We start from the raw sequence: 22,573 nt of genomic DNA on the forward strand, positions 1-22,573 counted from the left end.
CTTTTCCTTCGACCGTGAGATTGTGCAACTCCCGGATATAGTAGGAGTGCTTTGGGTGTATCAAATGTCACAACGTAACTGGGTGACTATAAAGGTGCACTACGGGTACCTCTGAAAGTGTATGTTGGGTTGGTACGAATCGAGATCGGGATTTGTCACTCCGTGTGACGGAGAGGTATCTCTGGGCCCACTCGGTAGAACATCATCATGAACTCAATGTGACTAAGGAGTTAGTCACATGATGACATGCTACGGAACGAGTAAAGAGACTTATCGGTAACGAGATTGAACAAGGTATAGGTATACCGACGATCGAATCTCAGGCAAGTTCTATACCGACAGACAAAGGGAATTGTATACGGGATTAATTGAATCCTTGACATCGTGGTTCATCCGATGAGATCATCGTGGAGCAAGTGGGAGCCACCATGGGTATCCAGACCCCGCTGATGGTTATTGGCCAGAGAGGTGTCTCCGTAATGTCTACCTGTCTCCCGAACCCGTAGGGTCTACACACTTAAGGTTCGATGATGCTAGGGTTATAGGGAATTGTTATACGAGGTTATCGAAAGTTGTCCAGAGTCCCAGATGAGTTCTCGGACGTCACGAGGAGCTCCGGAATGGTCTGGAGGTAAAGATTGATATATAGGACGGATGGTTTCCGACACCGGAACTGTTTCGGGCGTCACTGGTAACGTACCGGGACCACCCGGACCACCGGAGGTGACCCCGGGGTTCCACCAAAAGGGGGCAACGACCCCGGGAGGCTAGATGGGCTAAGTGCGGGAGGGAACCAGCCCCTAGGTGGTCTGGTGCGCCCCCCACACTCAGCCCAAGGCGCAGGAGGTGGAGAGGGGGGGGAAAACCCTACGCGCTGGTGGGCCAAAGGCCCACCTAGGGGTGCGCCACCCCTCACCCCTGCCGTGGACGCCGCACCTCCCATCGGGGGGGGCTGCCGCACCACCTAGGGTGGGAACCCTAGGGGTGGCACCCCCCTCCCCTCCTCCTATATATAGTGGGCACTTTTGGGCTTTTGGAGACACAATTTTCCCTCTCCCTCGGCGCAGCCCTGCTCTTCTTTCTCCTCCTCTCTCCCGGTGATTGGCGATGCCCTGCCGGGAGACCTCGTCTCTCCATCGACACCACGCCATCGTGCTGCTGGAGATCTTCTCCAACCTCTCCCTCCTCCTTGCTAGATCAAGGTGCGGGAGACGTCACTCGGCTGCACGTGTGTTGAACGTGGAGGTGCCGTAGTTCGGCACTAGATCGGAATCACCGCGATCTGAATCGCCGCGAGTACGACTCCATCAACCGCGTTCTAGTAACGCTTTCGCTTAGCAATCTTCAAAGGTATGAAGATGCACTCACCCCTCTGTCGTTGTTGGTCTCTCCATAGGAAGATCTGAATATGCGTAGGAATAATTTTGAATTTATGCTACATTACCCAACAGTGGTATGAGAGCCAGGTTTTCTATGCGTAGATTCTATGCACAAGTAGAACACAAAAGGTTGTGGGCGATGATTTTTCAATTGCTTGCCGCTACTAGTCTTATTCTTTTCCGGCAGTATTGTGGGATGAAGCGGCCCGGACCGACCTTACACGTATGCTTACGTGAGACCGGTTCCACCGACAGACATGCATACCTTGCATAAAGGTGGCTAGCGGGTGTTTGTCTCTCCCACTCTAGTCGGATTGGACTTGATGAAAAGGGTCCTTACGAAGGGTAAATAGCTTTGGCATATCATCGGTGTGGCTGTCACGTAGGTAAGAAGGCGTTCTTGCTAGAAACCCAAATCAGCCACCTAAAACTTGCAACAACAATTAGATGACGTCTAACTTGTTTTTGCAGGGTTTGACATGTGATGTGATATGGCCAAAGTTGTGATGTTACATGTATGATGTATGAGATGATCATGTTATTGTAATAGGTTTCACGACTTGCATGTCGATGAGTATGACAACTGACAAGAGCCATAGGAGTTGTCTTAATTTATTGTATGAGATGCAACGCCATGTGCTTACTACTTTTACTTCATTGCTAACGGTTAGCTATAGTAGTAGTGATAGTAGTAGTTGGCGTGACGACTTCACGGAGACATGATGATGGAGATCGTGATGATGGAGATCATGGTGTCACGCCGGTGACGATGATGATCAGGCGATGCCTGAAGATGGAGATCGAAAGAGCAAAGATGATAATGGCCATATCATGTCACTATATGATTTCATTGTGATGTTTATCATGTTTTTCATCTTATTGCTTAGAACGACGGTAGCATAATAAGATGATCCCTCTTAAAATTTCGAGAACGTATTCCCCTAAGTGTGCACCATTGCGAAGGATCGTTGTCTCAAAGCACCACATGATGATCTGATGTGATAGATTCTAACGTTCGCATACAACGGGTGTAAGCCAGATTTACACACGTGAAACACCTAGGTTGACTCGACGAGCTTAGCATGTACAGACATGACCTCGAATACAACAGACCAAAAGTTCGAACTTGAGTCGTATGGTTGAATACGATCAGCATGAAGTTGCTCACCATGGTGACTAGTCCGTCTCACGTGATGATCGGACACGGGTTAGTCAACATGGATCATGTATCACTTAGATGACTAGAGGGATGTCGATTTAAGTGGGAGTTCATACTTAATTTGATTAAATGAACTTAATTGTCATGAACTTAGTCTAAAAGTTGTCTTTATAAATATTGTAGATGGCCAACGTCAACCTCAATTCCAACGCATTCCTAGAGAAAAACAAGCTGAAAGATGATGGTAGCAACTATGCAGACTGGGTTCGCAACTTGAAGCTCATCCTTGAAGCAGCTAAAATGCTTATTTCCTTGATGCGCCGCTAGGTGACCCTCCCGCTCCCGCAGCAGCCCAGGACATTCTGAACGTCTGGCAAACGCGGAGTGATGACTACTCTCTGGTTAGGTGTGGCATGTTATACAGTTTAGAAACGGGGCTCCAAAGGCGTTTTGAGCAATACGGTGCATATGAGATGTTCCAAGAGTTGAAGATAATTTTTCAAGCTCATGCCCATGTCGAGAGATATGAAGTCTCCGACAAGTTCTTTAGCTGTAAGATGGAGGAGAATAGTTCTGTCAGTGAGCACATACTCAAAATGTCTGGGTTACACGGTCGTCTGACTTCACTTGGAGTCGAACTTCCGGATGATGCTATAATTGACAGAATCCTCCAGTCTCTCCCACCAAGATACAAAGGTTTTGTGCTGAACTACAACATGCAATGGATGGAGAAGACCATTCCCGAGTTGTACTCGATGCTCAAGTCTGCAGAAGTAGAAATCAAGAAAGAGCATCAAGTGTTGATGGTCAACAAGACCACTAGTTTCAAGAAGGGCAAGGGTAAGAAGAACTTCAAGAAAGACGGCAAAGCCGTTGCCGCGCCCGGTAAGCCAGATGCCGGGAAGAAGAAAAGGAATGGGCCCAAGCCTGAGACTAAGTGCTTCTATTGCAAGGGAAAGGGTCACTGGAAGCGAAACTGCCCCAAATACTTAGCGGACGAGAAGGCCGGCAACGTTAAAGGTATATGTGATATACATGTTATTGATGTGTACCTTACCAGCGCTTGTAGTAGCTCCTGGGTATTTGATACCGGTGTTGTTGCTCACATTTGCAACTCAAAGCAGGAACTATGGAATAAGCGGAGACTAGCCAAGGACAAGGTGACGATGCGCGTCGGGAATGGCTCCAAGGTCGATGTGATCGCTGTCGGCATGCTACCTCTACATCTATCGTCGGGATTAGTTTTAAACCTTAATAATTGTTATTTAGTACCAGCTTTAAGCATGAACATTGTATCAGGGTCTTGCTTAATGGGAGACGGCTACTCATTTAAGTCAAAGAATAATGGTTGTTCTATTTATATGAGTGATATGTTTTATGGTCATGCTCCGCTGGTGAATGGTTTATTCTTGATGAATCTCGATTGTGATGTTACGCATATTCATAGTGTGAGTACCAAAAGATGTAAAGTTGATAATGATAGTCCCACATACTTGTGGCACTGCCGCCTTGCTCATATCGGTGTTAAGCGCATGAAGAAGCTCCATACTGATGGACTATTAGAGTCTCTTGACTTTGAATCATTTGACACATGTGAACCGTGCCTCATGGGAAAGATGACTAAGACTCCATTCTCAGGAATAATGGAGAGAGCAACCGACTTATTGGAAATAATACATACTTATGTGTGTGGTCCAATGAACGTTGAAGCTCGCGGTGGCTATCGTTATGTTCTCACTCTCATCGATGATTTGAGTAGGTATGGGTATATCTACTGGATGAAGCACAAATCTGAGACATTTGAAAAGTTCAAGGAATTTCAGAGTGAGGTCGAGAATCAACGTGACAGAAAAATTAAGTGTCTATGATCTGATCGTGGAGGAGAATATTTGAGTCACGAGTTTGGCACACACCTAAGGAAGTGTGGAATCGTTTCACAACTGACGCCGCCTGGCACACCGCAACGCAACGGAGTGTTTGAACGTCGTCATCGCACTTTATTAGATATGGTACGATCTATGATGTCTCTTACCGACATGCCGCTATCATTTTGGGGATACGCATTAGAAACTGTAGCATTCACTTTAAATAGGGCACCGTCTAAATCCATTGAGACGACAACACCGTATGGACTATGGTTTGGCAAGAAACCTAAGTTGTCGTTTCTTAAAGTTTGTGGCTGCGATGCTTATGTGAAGAAACTTCAACCAGAAAAGCTCGAACCCAAAGCGCAGAAATGCGTGTTCATAGGATACCCTAAGGAAACTATTGGGTATACCTTCTACCTTAGATCCAAAGGTAAAACCTTTGTTGCCAAGAACGGATCCTTTCTAGAGAAAGAGTTTATCTCGAAAGAAGTAAGTGGGAGGAAGGTAGAACTGGATGAGGTAATTACACCCCCTCTCGAACAGGATAGTAGCGCGGTGCGGGAAGTTGTTCCTGTGGCGCCTACACCAACTGAAGAGGAAGTTAATGATAATGATCATGAAGCTTCGGATCAAGTTACTACTGAACCTCGAAGGTCCACAAGGGTACGCTCCGCACTAGAGTGGTACGGCAACCCTGTAATGGAAATTATGTTGTTAGACAACGGTGAACCTTCGAACTATGAAGAAGCGACGGCGGGCCCAGATTCCAACAAATGGCTTGAAGCTATGAAATCTGAAATAGGATCCATGTATGAGAACAAAGTATGGACTTTGGTGGACTTGCCCGATGACCGGCGAGCCATAGAAAATAAATGGATCTTCAAGAAGAAGACTGATGCAAACGGCAATGTGACCGTTTATAAAGCTCGACTTGTCGCAAAGGGTTTTCGACAAATTCAAAGAATTGACTACGAAGAAACTTTCTCTCCCATAGCGAAGCTAAAATCAGTCCGAATCATGTTAGCAATTGCCGCCTTTTATGATTATGAAATTTGGCAAATGGACGTCAAAACAGCGTTCCTTAACGGGAACCTTAAGGAAGAGTTGTATATGATGCAACCAGAAGGTTTTGTCAACCCTAAGGGTGCTAACAAAGTGTGCAAGCTCCAGCGCTCCATCTATGGGCTGGTGCAAGCATCTCGGAGTTGGAACATTCGCTTTAATGAGGTGATTAAAGCGTTTGGGTTCATACAGGTTTACGGAGAAGCCTGTTTGTACAAGAAAGTGAGTGGGAGCTCTGTCGATTTCCTCATACTATATGTGGATGACATATTATTGATGGGGAATGATATAGATAAGTTGGAGAGCATAAAGGCCTATTTGAACAAGAGTTTTTCATTGAAGGACCTTGGAGAAGCTGCATACATATTAGGCATCAAGATTTATAGAGATAGATCGAGACGCCTCATAGGTATTTTGCAAATTACATACCTTGACAAGATATTGAAGAAGTTCAATATGGAAAACTCAAAGAAAGGGTTCTTGCCAGTTTTGCAAGGTATGAGATTGAGTAAGACTCAGCCGCCGACCACGGCAGCAGATAGAGAGAAGATGAGTTATGTCCCCTACGCTTCAGTCGTAGGCTCTCTTTTGTATGCCATGTTGTGTACTAGAGGTGATATAAACCTTGCCATAAGTTTGGTAGGGAGGTACCAAAGTGATCCCGGTATGGAACACTGGACAGCGGTCAAGAATATCCTTAAGTACCTAAAGAGGACTAAGGAAATGTTTCTCATTTATGGAGGTGACGAAGAGCTCGTCGTAAAGGGTTACGTCGACGCTAGCTTCGACACAGATCCAGATGACTCTAAGTCACAGACCGGATACGTATATGTTTTGAATGGTGGGGCAGTGAGCTGGTGCAGCAGCAAGCAAGAAGTCATGGCAGCATCTACATGTGAAGCGGAGTACATAGCTGCTTCAGAAGCGGCTCATGAAGGAATTTGGATGAAGGAGCTCATCACCGACCTTGGAGTGGTTCCAAGCGCATCGGGTCCGATGACACTCTTCTGTGATAACACTTGGGCCATTGCCAGAGCCAAGGAACCCAGGTTTCACCGGAAGATGAAGCACATCAAAAGCCGCTACAACTCCATCCAGGACCATGTCCAGAGTGGAGTAATAGAGATTTGTAAAGTACACATGGATCTGAATGTTGCAGACCCGTTGACTAAACCTCTTCCACGAGCAAAACATGATCAACACCATAATGTTATGGGTGTTCGATACATCACAAAGTAACTAGATTATTGACTCTAGTGCAAGTGGGAGACTCTTGGAAATATGCCCTAGAGGCAATAATAAAATGGTTATTATCATATTTCCTTGTTCATGATAATCGTCTATTGTTCATGTTATAATTGTATTAACAGGAAACAGTAATACATGTGTGAATAAATAGATCACAATGTGTCCCTAGCAAGCCTCTAGTTGGCTAGCTCGTTAGTCAATAGACGATCATGGTTTTCTGGTCATGGGCATTAGATGTCATTGATAACGGGATCACATCATTGGGAGAATGATGTGATGGACAAGACCCAATCCTAAGCGTAGCACTAGATCGTATTGTTCGTATGCCAAAGCTTTTCCAATGTCAAGTATCTTTTCCTTCGACCGTGAGATTGTGCAACTCCCGGATACAGTAGGAGTGCTTTGGGTCTATCAAACGTCACAACGTAACTGGGTGACTATAAAGGTGCACTACGGGTACCTCTGAAAGTGTCTGTTGGGTTGGTAAGAATCGAGATCGGGATTTGTCACTCCGTGTGACGGAGAGGTATCTCTGGGCCCACTCGGTAGAACATCATCATGAGCTCAATGTGACTAAGGAGTTAGTCACACGATGACGTGCTACGGAACGAGTAAAGAGACTTATCGGTAACGAGATTGAACAAGGTATAGGTATACCGACGATCGAATCTCAGGCAAGTTCTTTACCGACAGACAAAGGGAATTGTATACAGGATTAATTGAATCCTTGACATCGTGGTTCATCCGATGAGATCATCGTGGAGCAAGTGGGAGCCACCATGGGTATCCATACCCCGCTGATGTTTATTGGCCAGAGAGGTGTCTCGGTCATGTCTACCTGTCTCCCGAACCCGTAGGGTCTACACACTTAAGGTTCGATGACGCTAGGGTTATAGGGAATTGTTATACGAGGTTATCGAAAGTTTTTCGAAGTCCCGGATGAGTTCTCGTATGTCACGAGGAGCTCCGGAATGGTCCGGAGGTAAATATTGATATATAGGACGGATGGTTTCGGACACCGGAAGTGTTTCCGGCGTCACCGGTAACGTACCGGGACCACCGGAGGTGGCCCCGGGGGTCCACCGGAAAGGGGCAACGACCCCGGGGGGCTAGATGGGCTAAGTGCGGGAGGGAACCAGCCCCTAGGTGGGCTGGTGCGCCCCCCACACTCAGCCCAGGGCGCAGGAGGTGCAGAGGGGGGGAAACCCTAAGCGTTGGTGGGCCTAAGGCCCACCTAGGGGTACGCCACCCCTCCCCCCTGCCCTGGTCGCCGCACCTCCCATCTGGGGGGGCTGCCACACCACCTAGGGTGGGAACCCTAGGGGTGGCACCCCCCCTCCCCTCCTCCTATATAGTGGGCACTTTTGGGCTTTTGGAGACACAGTTTTCCCTCTCCCTCGGCGCAGCCCTCCTCTACTTTCTCCTCCTCTCTGCCGGTGCTTGGCGAAGCCCTCCCGGGAGACCTCGTCTCTCCATCGACACCACACCGTCGTGCTGCTGGAGATCTTTCCCAACCTCTCCCTCCTCCTTCCTGGATCAAGGTGCGGGAGACGTCACCGGGCTGCACGTGTGTTGAACGCGGAGGTGCCGTAGTTCGGCACTAGATCGGAATCACACCGCGATCTGAATCGCCGCGAGTACGACTCCATCAACCGCGTTCTAGTAACTCTTCCTCTTAGCAATCTTCAAAGGTATGAAGATGCACTCACCCCTCTCTCGTTGCTGGTCTCTCCATAGGAAGATCTGAATATGCGTAGGAAAAATTTTGAATTTATGCTACGTTACCCAACAAGAGGATACTCTCAAGTATTAGCAGCTGAATGTGTCAGATTCAACCACACCTGAAAGATTAGTATCTGCAAGCAAAGTATTAGCAGCAAAGTAGTATGATAACAACGGTGTCAAAAACGATCTGTTGACAAGGTAGACTATTCCTAACTGTCGTATCAATGGCGCCAGAAGTTTCCCGTGGACGGGAAATATTCTTTCCCGTCAACGTCGTGCGAACAAGTATTGTAACAGGTAGTAGCAGTGTAACGAGTAACAGCAGTGGCAAGGAACAGCAGTAGTGACAGCAGTAGCAAGTAGCAAAAGTAGCAAGTAACAGCAGTAGCAAGTATCAATAGCAGCAACAGTAGTAACAGCAATAGAAGCAAAGCAAGTAACAACAGCAGTGGGACAAACTCGTAGGCAATGGGTCGGTGATTCGTTTGGATGACATTCATCATGCAACAGTTATAACATGGAGAGATATGTGGCTAGCTCCCGTTCGTCAATGTGATGTAGGCATGCATTCCGTGTGTAGTCATACGTGCTTAGGGAAAAGAACTTGCATGACATCTATTGTCCATCCCTCCCATGGCAGCGGGGTCCAAAAGGATACTACAGGATATTAAGGTTCTCCTTTTAATAAAGAACTGGAACAACGCATTAGCACTTGGTGAACACATGAACTCCTCAAACTATGGTCATCACCGGGAGTGGTTCCGGTTATTGTCACTCCGGGGTTGCCGGATCATAACACATAGTAGGTAACTACAAGTTGCAAGATCGGATCTAAAACACACATATATTGGTGACAATATAATAATTTCAGATCTGAAATCATGGCACTCAGGCCCTAGTGACAAGCATTAAGCATGGCAAAGTAGTAGCAACATCAATCTCAGAACATAGTGGATACTAGGGATCAATCCCCGTCAAAACTAACTCGATTACATGATAGATCTCATCCTACTCATCACCGCCCAGCGAGCCTACGAATAGACTACTCAAGAACAATGAAGAGTTTCATGGAATTGGAGAGGGGAGAAGGTTGATGATGACGATGGCGATGATTTCCCCTCACCGGAGCCCAAAACGGACTCCAGATCTATCCTCTAGATGAAGAACAGGATGTGGCGGCGCCTCCGTATCGCAAACGCGATGAAATCTTCTCTCTTGATTTTTTTCTGGGCGAAAGTGAATTTATATAGGTGAGTTTGGGGGCAGCAGAGCCACGTGGGCCCCACAAGCTTGGTTACCGCGGCCAGGGGGGCCGCGGCAACAGTGCTTGTGGCCCACTGGCCCATCCCCTCCGGTAGATCTTTGCGCAGGTATTTTTCATATTTTCCAGAAAAATTCTCCGAAAATTTTCAGGACGTTCCGAGAACTTTCATTTCTGCACAAAAACAACACCATGGCAATTCTGCTGAAAACAGCGTTAGTCCGGGTTATTTCCATTCAGATCATGCAAATTAGAGTCCAAAACAAGGGAAAAAGAGTTTGGAAAAGTAGATACGATGGAGACATATCAACTCCCCCAAGCTTAAAACCTTGCTTATCCTCAATCAACTCAGTTGACAAACTGAAAGAGAAAGAAAAACTTTGACAAACTCTGTTTGATCTTCTTGTTGCAACTATGTCTAACTCGTAACCAGAATTTCAGCAAGATCACATGTTAACCACATAAGCAAGTGACACAAAGGTCTCACGGTAAACTAATATCAATGGCATAATCAGCTAGCGAGCAAATAATAATGAGTTTCAGATACCAAAAATTCAATCAAAACAAGCATGAAGCAATATGAATAGGTGGTATCTCGCTAGCTCTTTCTGAGACCGCAAAACATAAATGCAGAGCACTTTCAAAGATCAAGGGCTGACTAAACATTGTAATTCATAGCAACGAAGATCCAGTCATAGTCATACTCAATATCAATCAAAAGCAAAGCATAAAAATGATAGAGGTGCTCTCTAATTGGTGCTTATATAAGAAGAGGATGACTCAACAGGAAGATAAATAGATAGGCCCTTCGCAGAAGGAAGAATTGATTTGCAGAGGTGCCACAGCTCAAGCTTTGAAAACAGAGATAATAATTTTGGTTGGCATGCTTTCATCGTCAATGCAATGACCAAGAGTTCTCAATATCTTCCACTCTACTCAAGCTATAGGCGGTTCCCAAACAGAAAAGTAAAGTTTTAACTCCCCCACCACCAATCAATCACACTCCACGGCTAGCCGAATCCTCGGGTACCGTCCATACTAACATCAATGCGAGGGGAGTCTTGTTTTACAGTTATGTTTTCGATTTAAGCGTGGAACTGGGCATTCCAATTACCGACCCTTTCTCGTGAATGACAGTGAATAAACACATGTCAAGGATAACACGCTTAACATGGAAGATACCAATAGCCCCCTGTCACCACATGAGCGGTTCGGGCATGAAAAACAGATTATTTCTTGAAGGTTTAGAGAATGGCACATGCAAATTTACTTGGAACGGCAGGTAAATACCGCAAATAGGTAGGTATGGTGGACTCTCATGGAAAAACTTTTGGGTTTATGGAAGTGGATGCACAAGCAGTATTCCGCTTAGTACAAATGAAGGCTAGCAAAAGACTGGGAAGCGACCAACTAGAGAGCGACAACGGTCATCAAGATGCAATGAGTTTGACTAACATGGAGTGCAAGCATGAACAGGATATAAATCACCATGAACACGAACATCATAGAGGCTATGTTGATTTTGTTTCAACTACATGCATGAACATGTGCCAAGTCAAGCCACTTGAATCATTCAAAGGGGAATACCATCCTATCATACTACATCATAGTCATCCCAAAATCTATGTTGGCATTCAAGACAAACCATTATAAGCTCCTAGCTATAAGAGCAAGGCATCAGAAACTAAGATCTCTAAGTTGTCATTGCAAATATGATTCTCTCACAACAAAGCTTAATCTAGGACGACAAGCTAGTCATATTTACAAAAACAAGATAGATAGAGTTCATACCAGCTTTTCCAGTCTCCATCACTTCACCATATATCATCATTATTGCCTTTCACTTGCACGATCGAACGATGTGAACAATAATAAGCGTGCTCGTGCAATGGACTAAGCTGAATCTGCTGGCAAACACAAAGGAGAAGACAAAGTAATATGGCTCTTTGAAAGCTAAACAGGTATGCATGCGAAAGCCACTAAACATTGTAACCAATATCTCCTACCTTGACCCAAAGAAAAAGAAAACTGTTTACACGGGAAAGCTCCCAACAACCAAAAGAAGAAAGGAAAATCTTTTGGGTTTTCTCAAAAGGACACAAAACAAAAAAACCAGAAAACGAAAATAAACTAGCATGGATAATACAGTGGCAAACTGTAAACACCGACGAACAAAGTGAAAGCATAAGCATGAATGTAAGGTCGGTGAGAACACGTACTCCCCCAATCTTAGGCTTTTGGCCTAGCTTGGTCTACTCCCAAGGACGGTCCTGTCGAAATCCAAAATCATAATCGGGGTTATACGGGAGCGCTGCAGTCACTGCGTGAATAGCTGCCTCACGAAGACGAGCAGCCATCGCTTCCCTCTCATACTCCTCTGCCTCTCCCATGGTTATGTAGTATCTCCGTTTTACCTGAAAGTCAAAGAAAGCAGGAGCAGGAAGGGTAATATGGAAGACACGCTGCCGGTTAAATATCAATCGGTATAGGAGGGATTCATCATCCCTCTCGAGAAACTGGTAGCGTGTCAAAGCGACGTGGTCAAGGAAAGCTATATGGAGCGGGGGCTCTCCTGCGCGGATGGGTACTCCAAGAAAATTTGCTATGTGAGTGGCATAGATGCCGCCAAAGAAATCTCCCTCAATAGCGTTCTTATTCAGCCTCCTTGCTATAATAGCTCCCATGATGAAGCTTTTGTCACCCGTAACTGCGCTCTTATGGATACTAAGGTCGGATGCGCATAGGTGACAATGTTCAACCTTACCGTTAATGCATCTACCTATGAAGAGGGTAAAGTAGTGCAAGGCAGGGAAATGAATGCTTCCTATGGCAGCTTGCGTGATGTCTCTAGTTTCTCCAACAGATATACTAGAGAAAAAAATCTCTAACCGAAGATTTAGCAGGATCTTTAAGATTACCCCCATCGGGTATTTTGCAAATCCTATTGAAATCCTCCAAATCCATGGCCTAGGATTTATCATACAAATCAAACAGTATGGATGAGTCACGGCCAACTGAAAATTTAAATCTACGCACGAAAGAGGTAGTTAGCATAGCATACTGTTCACATTTATCTGAGAGGAATTCTTCTAACCCGGCATTGCGGACAACTGTATCAAACTCATCCTTGAAGCCTGCTTCGATCATGAACTCATCAGAAGGCCATTCACATGGTTGTACCGGTGCGTCCCTTAGTTGATAAGGATCGGGCTCCCGAATAGAAAGACGCGTACCCTTCTTACTTGAGAGACCACCATGAAAGTTCCTCCTGAACATAATTTCTCTTTGCTGAAATTTTGAAGTTCAAGAGAAAAGTGAATAAAGGCCAACCACACCTTGTAGCAACTACTCCTACTAGTGCCTAGAGACCGTATCACGCGCTAAAACTACTTGGGACCAGCTAAAATCAACATTTCAAGCTCAAGAACATGGTCACCAAGGTAGTAAGAATACGCGAAGAATAAAGCACTAGAGCAAAAACTAATTGGACCAATGGAGGAGTCACTTACCAAGGAGTAATTTCCCCAAAACGGTTCGGAGAATGATGCTTTGACCAAGGAGATCGAAAATCACAGCCAAATGAGCAAGAACACGGGTTTGAGCTGCGAAACAATTTATTCTGGAGGAAGAAGAAGAGGATGGGAGCTGGAATGAATGGAGGGGGCCCCTGTGGGCACCACAAGCTTGCTTGCCGCGGCCAGGGGGGTGGCCACGGTGACAGGGCTTGTGGCCCACTGGGGTGGCCCCTAGGCCAGCTCTCAGTCCCAGTATTTTTCACATATTCTAGAAAAAATCATACTAGATTTTTAGGACCATCGGAGAACTTTTATTTTCGGGGCATTTTTCTCCGGGACGCTAAAACAGAAAACAGGAAAAACTAAACTAAACATATCATTTTTCTTCTAAGCAAAAGAAAGTGAAAGCTTAAAACAGAGGTATGTCACTCTTTGATTCATCCATTTCATGGTCATCCAAAGAAATTCCTCAATGGGGTTGATCAAATCCTTATGACAAAACTTTCTCGAATCGCAAAAGAGAACGGAGAATTTTCGAATAGCCACTAAGTTACCTCAATGGGGATATGTATCTCCCCAACAAGCAAATCATACTTCATCTTGACACGAGGAATAGGGCATTCAAAGCTCCCAATAAGAATCGATGAAGTTTTTTGATAGCATTGATGCAATGTAATTGATATCGTTTCTTCGAAAAGTGCACAGTATGCTCATTACCGTTGACATGGAAAGTGACATTGCCCTTGTTGCAATCTGTCACAGCCCCTGCAGCGTTTAAAAAGGGTCTTCCGAGGATGACAGCCATGGCATCGTCCTCGGGAATATCCAAGATAACAAAGTCTGTTAAGATAGTGGTGTTAGCAACCACAACAGGCACATCCTCGCAAATGCCGACAGGGAAAGCAGTTGATTTGTCGGCCATTTGCAGAGAGATTTCAGTGGGTGTCAGCTTATCCAGTTCAAGTCTACGATAAAGAGAGAGAGGCATAACACTAACTCCGGCTTCAAGGTCACATAAGGCAGTTCTTACGTAGTTTCCTTTAATGGAGCAAGGTATAGTGGGCACTCCGGGATCACCAAGTTTCTTAGGAGTTCCACCTCTGAAAGTGTAATTGGCAAGCATGGTGGAGATCTCAAGATCTGGTATCTTCCATTTATTGGTCACGATATCTTTCATGTACTTGGCATATGGAGACATTTTGAGCATATCAACTAACCGCATCTACAGAAAGACGGGTCTTATCATTTCAATAAAGCGCTCAAAATCCTCATCATCCTTTTTCTTGGATGGCTTAGGAGGAAAGGGCATAGGTCTCTGAACCCATGGCTCCCTTTCTTTACCATGCTTCCTAGCAGTGAAGTCATTCTTATTGTATCTCTTAGGTTGTGGGTTATCAGGATTAACCGTAGGTTCAATCTCCACATCCTTATCATTGCTAGGTTGAGCATCATTATGAACATCGCTGTCCATATTGTCACCAGGTTCATGTTCATCACCAGATTGTGTTTCTGCATCACACGCAGAAATATCATTTGGTTCTTCGGGTGTGAAAGTATTTGGTGGACTAACATGCAGGTTTCTATCATCCTTCTTCTTCTCTTTAGGATGACTGGGTCTATCTGCATTAATTCCTTGAGAATCTTGATCGATTCTCTTAGGATGACCTTCAGGATACAAAGGTTCCTGAGTCATTTTGCCTCCTCCAGTAATGACTCTGACAGAGTTGTCATTTAATTCACTGAGCAGGTCATTCTGAGCTTTAAGTACTTGTTCTACCTGAGTAGTAATCATAGAGGCATGTTTACTCAAAAGCTTCAGATCATTGACATTTCTGTCTACACAAGCACTTAAATGACTAAGCATACGAGTACTTTGTTCCTAATGTCTACTAACATAATCATTGAAACTCTGTTGTTTGGCAACAAAGTTGTCAAATTCATCAAAGCATAGGCTAGCATGTTTATCAAAAGGACTATCACTCTCATCAAACCTACGCAGAGAATTTACTTCTACTACCTGTATCGGGTTATCGAGACCATGGATCTCTTCGATGGGTGGCAGATTTTTGACATCTTCAGATCTATTGCCTTTCTCTTGCATAGATTTCTTGGCTTCTCGCATATCTTCAGGACTGAGGAATATAATACCTCTTTTCTTTGGAGTTGGCTTAGGAGGTGGTTCGGGAATAGTCCAAGCATTATCGTTGATCAAGATGTTATTCAGTAGAGTCTCAGCTTGTTCTACAGTTCGTTCCCTAAAAACACAACCGGCACAACTATCTAGGTGGTCTTTAGAAGCATCGGTAAGTCCATTATAGAAGATATCAAGTATCTCGTTCTTCTTAAGAGGGTGATCAGGCAAAGAATTCTGTAGATGGACGAGCCTCCCCCAAGCTTGTGGGAGACTCTCTTCTTTGAGTTGAGCAAAGTTGTATATTTCCTGCAAGGCAGCTTGCTTCTTATGGGCAAGGAAATATTTCTCACATAAGTAATAGACCATATCCTGGGGACTACTCACACATCCAGGAGCAAGAGAAGTGAACCAGGCTTTAGCGTCATCCTTTAGAGAGAAAGGAAACAGCTTAGGGATATAGTAGTAGCGGATCTTCTCCTCACTAGTGAAAAGGGTAGCTATATCGTGAAGTTTGGTAAGATGGGCTACGACCGTCTCAGACTCATAACCGTGGAAAGGATCGGATTTGACTAGAGATATTATCTCAGGGTCGACAGAGAATTCATAATCCTTATCGGTGATAAAGATAGGTGAAGTGGCAAACTTCGGGTCGTATTTCATCCTAGCTTTCAGAGATTTTTCCTTCCACTTGAGAAGTAATTTCTCAGCATCATAGGCATCCTTACACGCAAGAAAATCCTCAACTATCTCTCCCTCCATAACATAACCCTCAGGTATATCAGGCAATTCATATCTAGGAGAGCTAGATCTAGCAGGAGCAAAAACAGGTTCTATCTCAATAGTATCGGCGGTTTCAGAAGCATCACGAGCATTGGCAGTAACTCTAGCAATATGAGCATCAAGGAATACCCCTAGTGGCACATCAGGCAAAGTAGGATCTCTAGCAGTATCAAGTAGAGCATCATCACGCAAAATAGCATCTCTAGCATCATCAGGCAAAGCAGTATCAGGCATAGCATCTCTAGCAGTATCAAGCATAGCATCTCTAGCAGTATCAGGCATAGCATCTCTAGCAGTATCAGGCATAGCATCTCTAGCAGTATTAGGCATAGCATCATCAGGCACAGGCGACATATCAAGATTTCTAGCAGGAGGTGATGTCGCAAACTTACTCATAACTGAAGGTGAATCAAGTGCAGAGCTAGATGGCAGTTCCTTACCTCCCCTCGTAGTTGAGGGCAAGACTTTAGTTTTTGGATCTTTCTGATTCTTCATAGTGTCAGCAGATATAAATCCCAAGTGACTCAGAGAATATAGCAATACCTCCCCGGCAACGGCGCCAGAAAAATGCTGCTAACGGCAGTCCCCGGCAACGACACTAGAGGAATGTTGTTGACGTGTTCCTGACTTGATGCATTCGCGAGAACAGAGCCAGAACTGCTCCCAGTTTCTCAACAATTAGCAATTGTCTTGCAATGGCCCACCAGCGCGTGGGTTCGCGGCAGTTTTCGAGGGTAGAGCATTCAACCCAAATTTGTTGGTTCGCCGGACAGGAAGTGAGAGGATACTCTCAAGTATTAGCAGCTGAATGTGTCAGATTCAACCACACCTGAAAGATTGGTATCTGCAAGGAAAGTATCAGCAGCAAAGTAGTATGATAACAACGGTGTCAGAAATAATCTGTTGACAAGGCAGACTATTCCTAACTGTCGTATCAATGGCACCAGAAGTTGCCCGTGGACGGGAAATATTCATTCCTGTCAACGTCGTGCGAACAAGTATCGTAGCAGGTAGCAGCAGTGTAACGAGTAACAGCAGTGGCAAGGAACAGCAGTAGTGACAGCAGTAGCAAGTAGCAACAGTAGCAAGTAACAGGACTAGCAAGTATCAATAGCAGCAACAGTAGTAATAGGAGTAGCAGCAGAGCAAGTAACAACAGCAGTGGGACAAACTCGTAGGCAATGGGTCGGTGATTCATTTGGATGACATTCATCATGCAACAGTTATAACATGGAGAGATATGTGGCTAGCTCCCGTTCGTCAATGTGATGTAGGCATGCATTCCGTGTGTAGTCATGCGTGCTTAGGGAAAAGAACTTGCATGACATCTATTGTCAATCCCTCCCATGGAAGCGGGGTCCAAAAGGATACTACAGGATATTAAGGTTCTCCTTTTAATAAAGAACCGGAACAACGCATTAGCACTTGGTGAACACATGAACTCCTCAAACTATGGTCATCACCAAGAGTGGTTCCGGTTTTTGTCACTCCGGGGTTGCCGGGTCATAACACATAGTAGGTAACTACAACTTGCAAGATCGGATCTAAGACACGCATATATTGGTGACAACATAATAATTTCAGATCTGAAATCATGGCACTCGGGCCCTAGTGACAAGCATTAAGCATGGCAAAGTAGTAGCAACATCAATCTCAGAACTTAGTGGATACTAGGGATCAATCCCCGTTAGAACTAACTCGATTACATGATAGATCTCATCCTACGAATCACCGCCCAGCGAGCCTACGAATAGATTACTCACGAACGATGAAGAGCTTCATGGAATTGGAGAGGGGAGAAGGTTGATGATGACGATGGCGACGATTTCCCATCTCCAGAACACAAAACGGACTCCAGATCTGTCCTCTAGATGAAGAACAGGACGTGGCGGCGCCTCCGTATCGCAAACGCGATGAAATCTTCTCTCTTGATTTTTTTCTGGGCGAAAGTGAATTTATAGAGCTGAGTTTGGGGGCGGCAAAGCCATGTGGGCCCCACAAGCTTGGTTGCCATGGCCAGGGGGGCGCGGCAACAGGGCTTCTGGCCCACTGGCCCATCCCCTCCGGTGGATCTTTGCGCGGGTATTTTTCATATTTTCCAGAAAAATTCTCCGTAAATTTTCAGGATGTTCCGAGAACTTTCATTTCTGCACAAAAACAACACCATGGCAATTCTGCTGAAAACAGCGTTAGTCCGGGTGAGTTTCATTCAAATCATGCAAATTAGAGTCCAAAACAAGGGCAATAGAGTTTGGAAAAGTAGATACATGGAGACGTATCAGCCATCTTCCCCGCGGCCGCGTCCCGTCGGCGCTTGGACTGCTCCTCAAGCTCCCTCTTGGCAGCATCGGTGGCTGCCCAGCCAACCGCTCGGCTGCGGAGGCGGTGTCGTCCTCCACATCCTCCGCCTCCTTGTCGAGCAACATTCTTAGGGATCAAAACTTCCTACAAGACAAACGAAGAAATAGGGGAGGAAATCTTACCCCGCGACCATGGGCACCTGCCTTCTGCCGGCACCAGGGCGCCTCTTGGCACCGCCTGCCCGTGCTCCGGATGGAGGACCCAGCGTCGGCTGCTTAGGAGCCGGCCTGGAAGCTGTCGCACCCTTGCCCTTCTTCCTGGCCTCCTCGTCAGCGACGGTTGCCCAGTTCAACTTCGTCGGCAGGTCGATGTTGAACGGGGGCATGTTGAGGGTGTCCTGGGCAGGGTCGGCGTTCTTCACATAGAAGAAGTCCCTCTGCCACTGCTTGATGGACTCCTGCAGCGGCATCTGGGGGAAGCCAGACTTCGAGCGGTGATGCACCAGCGCGGCTCCGCACGGCGTCATTGGGCGCAGTCCGGCGAGCTTCTCCACCTCGGACTTCTCCATGGTGATGGATTGCTGCTTGAAGAAGAACAAGTTGCACCAGAGATCGACGCGGGGATCGATCCCCACAAAGCCCTCGCACAGGATCACAAAGGCCGACAGTTGCAGTATGGCATTCGGTGCCAGGTGATGTGGCTGCAGGCCAAAGAAGCGAAGCCACTCGGAGAAGAAGGCGATGACCGGAAGCCTGAAGCCTCGGTACAAGTGCTCGTTGAACACCACGACCTCTCCCACGGCAGGTGTGGGAGCGGTCTCGACGCCGGGGTTCGCACCAGCACCTGGGAGGCTGGGGGCAGCAGCCGGTGATGGTGGAGCACCTCGATGTGGCCTTCGCAGATCTCGCTGCCCAGCCAGGCTCCCTGCGACGAGGACTTTCTTTGAGGTGGAGCCGCCGACCATGGCTGTGGGCGGCTAAGGCTCGAAAGGGCCGATGGCTCTGCGGCAACAAAGGCGAGGAAGACGAAGAGGGCGAGCTCTTTCTCTCTGGGCTCAGGAAGGAAGAGAGCGTCGATGCGGGGCGAGAAGGGGGGCGAATGGCCTCCTCGGAACCCCCACATCCCATTTAAACCCCCACGAAGCATCGTGGGGAGGGGATTCAGTGCACGCGGGACCCCCACTAACCCCGCGTATTATGGGCGGTAACGCTTCCCTAAGCCCAACCATTGCGGAGTAAATCCGCAGAGGATCTCTCGCGCGGAGGACGAGGGGGCGTCGTGGCGGGACCCCGGGCCCAGGCCCGGTCCCGTCACCAGTAATCCCCATCATTACATCAGGCGGGGCCTGGGACGTGGCGCCTTCCGTGCGACCTACGACGAAGCCGAGGCATCGCTTCAAAGCCAGCCGGTTTTAGAGCCGGCGCTCTCCGTCACGAATGGCGGCAGAAATAGCGAGACAAATCATCAAGCCTGTGAGACCGCCCGCCCGCAGACGGCAGGCCTCTCCAGCTTCGGGGACTACTGTCGGGGGGATAACCCCGGGGTACGCTCATCAAGCCTGCTCCTTCATCTCCTGCCCAAAGGATATGAACAAACACAGTTTCCCAAGGCCCAAGTCTTCTGGCCGGCTAGGCCGGGCCTACCGGCTGGAGGACGAGGCGGCCATCTCTCTGGCCGGCGAGGCAATCCCTGCCGGCTAGAGTCCAGACGGTTACCTCTTCCTGACCGTCTTGGTCAAGCCATCCAGCTAGGAACGAGGCGGCTGTTCCCAAGCCGGCTAGCCAAGCAGGCTAGCCGGTCGGGGATCACAAGTCATATCAGATCATAGGTCAGAATGAGACCTTACAATTAAAGGTAGCTACGCGTTAGCAAAGGTACTGGATCAGAGTGTCCGGCAGGTACGAGCGTCGGCGGCCACGCCGCTGACCTACCCCGGCTTTGATCCATCACCTAGCATGGTGTTGGACCATCACACTCCCACTTGATTACTGCACTCAGCGTGGGGAACGGTGGAGGCGGTCGTACTACCTGCCCATGATGAATCTCGCTGGGCGACGCTCGACGTACAGCGCGTGCTCAGCGTGAACCTTACGCGAGAGCTTCATTGGCCAACCGGCGGGTCCCACAGCCAATCGAGACCATGCAGCCGGCGGGCCCCTCAAGCGACAAGACAAGACTCTCGTGTGCCCCTGGTCATCCGGCGAGGCTGCCAGTCGGGTCCCACTCTTGTACCCTTTATCCATACTATAGGCCGGTGGGTTCATCTATAAAACCCCCCCGGTCACCCTCCATGTAGGAGGACGGTCGAACAACACTTCACATCCACCAACCACATAGAGAGAGGTAGAGACGAGCCGGCTGCTCCCCTCTTCCTCCTCCCAACACAGCTCCAGGAGCAACATTGTAATCCATTCATACACATCAAACACTCCGGCAGGACTAGGGGTCTTATCTCTACGGAGAGCCCTGAACCTGGGTACATCATGCGTTCCATGCTAGTACCAACCTCGTTCCCAGCGCCCTCCTTTGTCCCTTCGGTTCTCACCGACTTTAGCCTACCTATGGCATATGTTGTGAGTATTCACCGACAAAGATACAATGATGTTTCTACAGTAGTAACAAGCATCAAGACCACTAATACTTAAAGTAAAAACAAATTGGGTTGCCTCCCAACAAGCGCTTTCTTTTATGCCTTTGAGCTAGGCATGATGCAAGGAGATCAAGTATTATCAACTCCAAAAGAATAACTTGCCCGAGTAACAGACTCATAAGGTAACTTTATCTTCTTTCAAGGAAAGTATTCCATTCCCTTTTTAAGGGGAAATTGGAATCTAATGGTCCCTTCTTTCATGTCAATGATAGCACCAACGGTGCGGAGAAAAGGACGTCCCAAAATAATTGGACATGAGGGATCACACTCAATGTCCATAATAAGAAAATCAACAGGAACATAATTATCATTGACAACAATAAGAACATCATCAATTCTCCCGAAAGGTTTCTTTATGGAAGAACCAACAAGACGAACACGAAAAGAACATTGATGAAAAGGTTTCAAATCAAGCATATCATACATTATTTTGGGCATAACGGAGGCACTAGCTCCAACATCACATAAAGCAAAGCAAGAGAAATTATTCAATTTAATCTTGACCATAGGGTCCCAACCATATTCTATTATTCTAGGAATAGAAGTCTCTAGCTTGTGCTTCTCCTCTCTAGCTTTGATAAGAGCATTGGTAATATGCTCGGTGAAGGCAATATTGAGTGTACTAGTGTGGGGGTCTTTAGCCATTCTTTGCAAAAAAAGTGATAACTTCGGAAAGATTAAAATTATCAAAATTAATATCATCGCTATTAAGTAAAATTTTAGTGTCATCCTCTATATTTAATTTGCTCTCTGTTAGAAAAGTTTGGATGTCTTCCCAAGTTTGGGGACGTTTAGGAGCAACTTCAAACCAAAGATTCGGTTCCTTCTCGGGGGGACCATGCCAAGGGCATAATTCTCCATAATTACTAACATAGTCACAAGGTCTATTACTTCTATAAATACCCACAGTGGCAATTGGAGCAATGGAAGTAAAGGTAAAATCATTGTTGTAATGACTAGTGAAGTCACACAACTTGGTGTTCTGAGTGGAACCCATAGAAGTAGCAATAAGCAAGCAACTAATTTTTTGTGGTTTTTGGTATAAGACTCTAAAGCAAAAACTAGAAAGAAAACTAACAAGACTAAGAAGCAAAGGTAAAAGATAGCGTGAAACTCCCCTATCTTGAAGATTAGAGTCCCCGGCAACGACGCCAGAAATTTTCTTGATGACGAGTTGATGGATATACTTCTCGCCCCTCGTTGGTTACCCCAAGTGGTAGATGGAGATGTCGTCAACACCAGATTTCCCTTACACGGGGACTGTAAGGTTTATCGAACCAGGAGGACTCCGAGGATCAACAAGTAGGTGTCCTCTGCTCTAGCGCTAGCAGAAGACGTGGACCTGCACATACAACAAATAACTTTGCTCCCAACGAGTTCAGAGAGGTTTTCAATCTCTTCGGCCTTGTAGTTTGCAAAGGATCAAAACACAAGAGGGAATAGTGATAGCGATTCCAACTGAAAAGTAAATAGAAGAAGTAAATGGTGGAG

Source organism: Hordeum vulgare, chromosome 7H (genome assembly GCF_904849725.1).
Source record: "Hordeum vulgare subsp. vulgare chromosome 7H, MorexV3_pseudomolecules_assembly, whole genome shotgun sequence".
NCBI lineage: Eukaryota > Viridiplantae > Streptophyta > Magnoliopsida > Poales > Poaceae > Hordeum > Hordeum vulgare.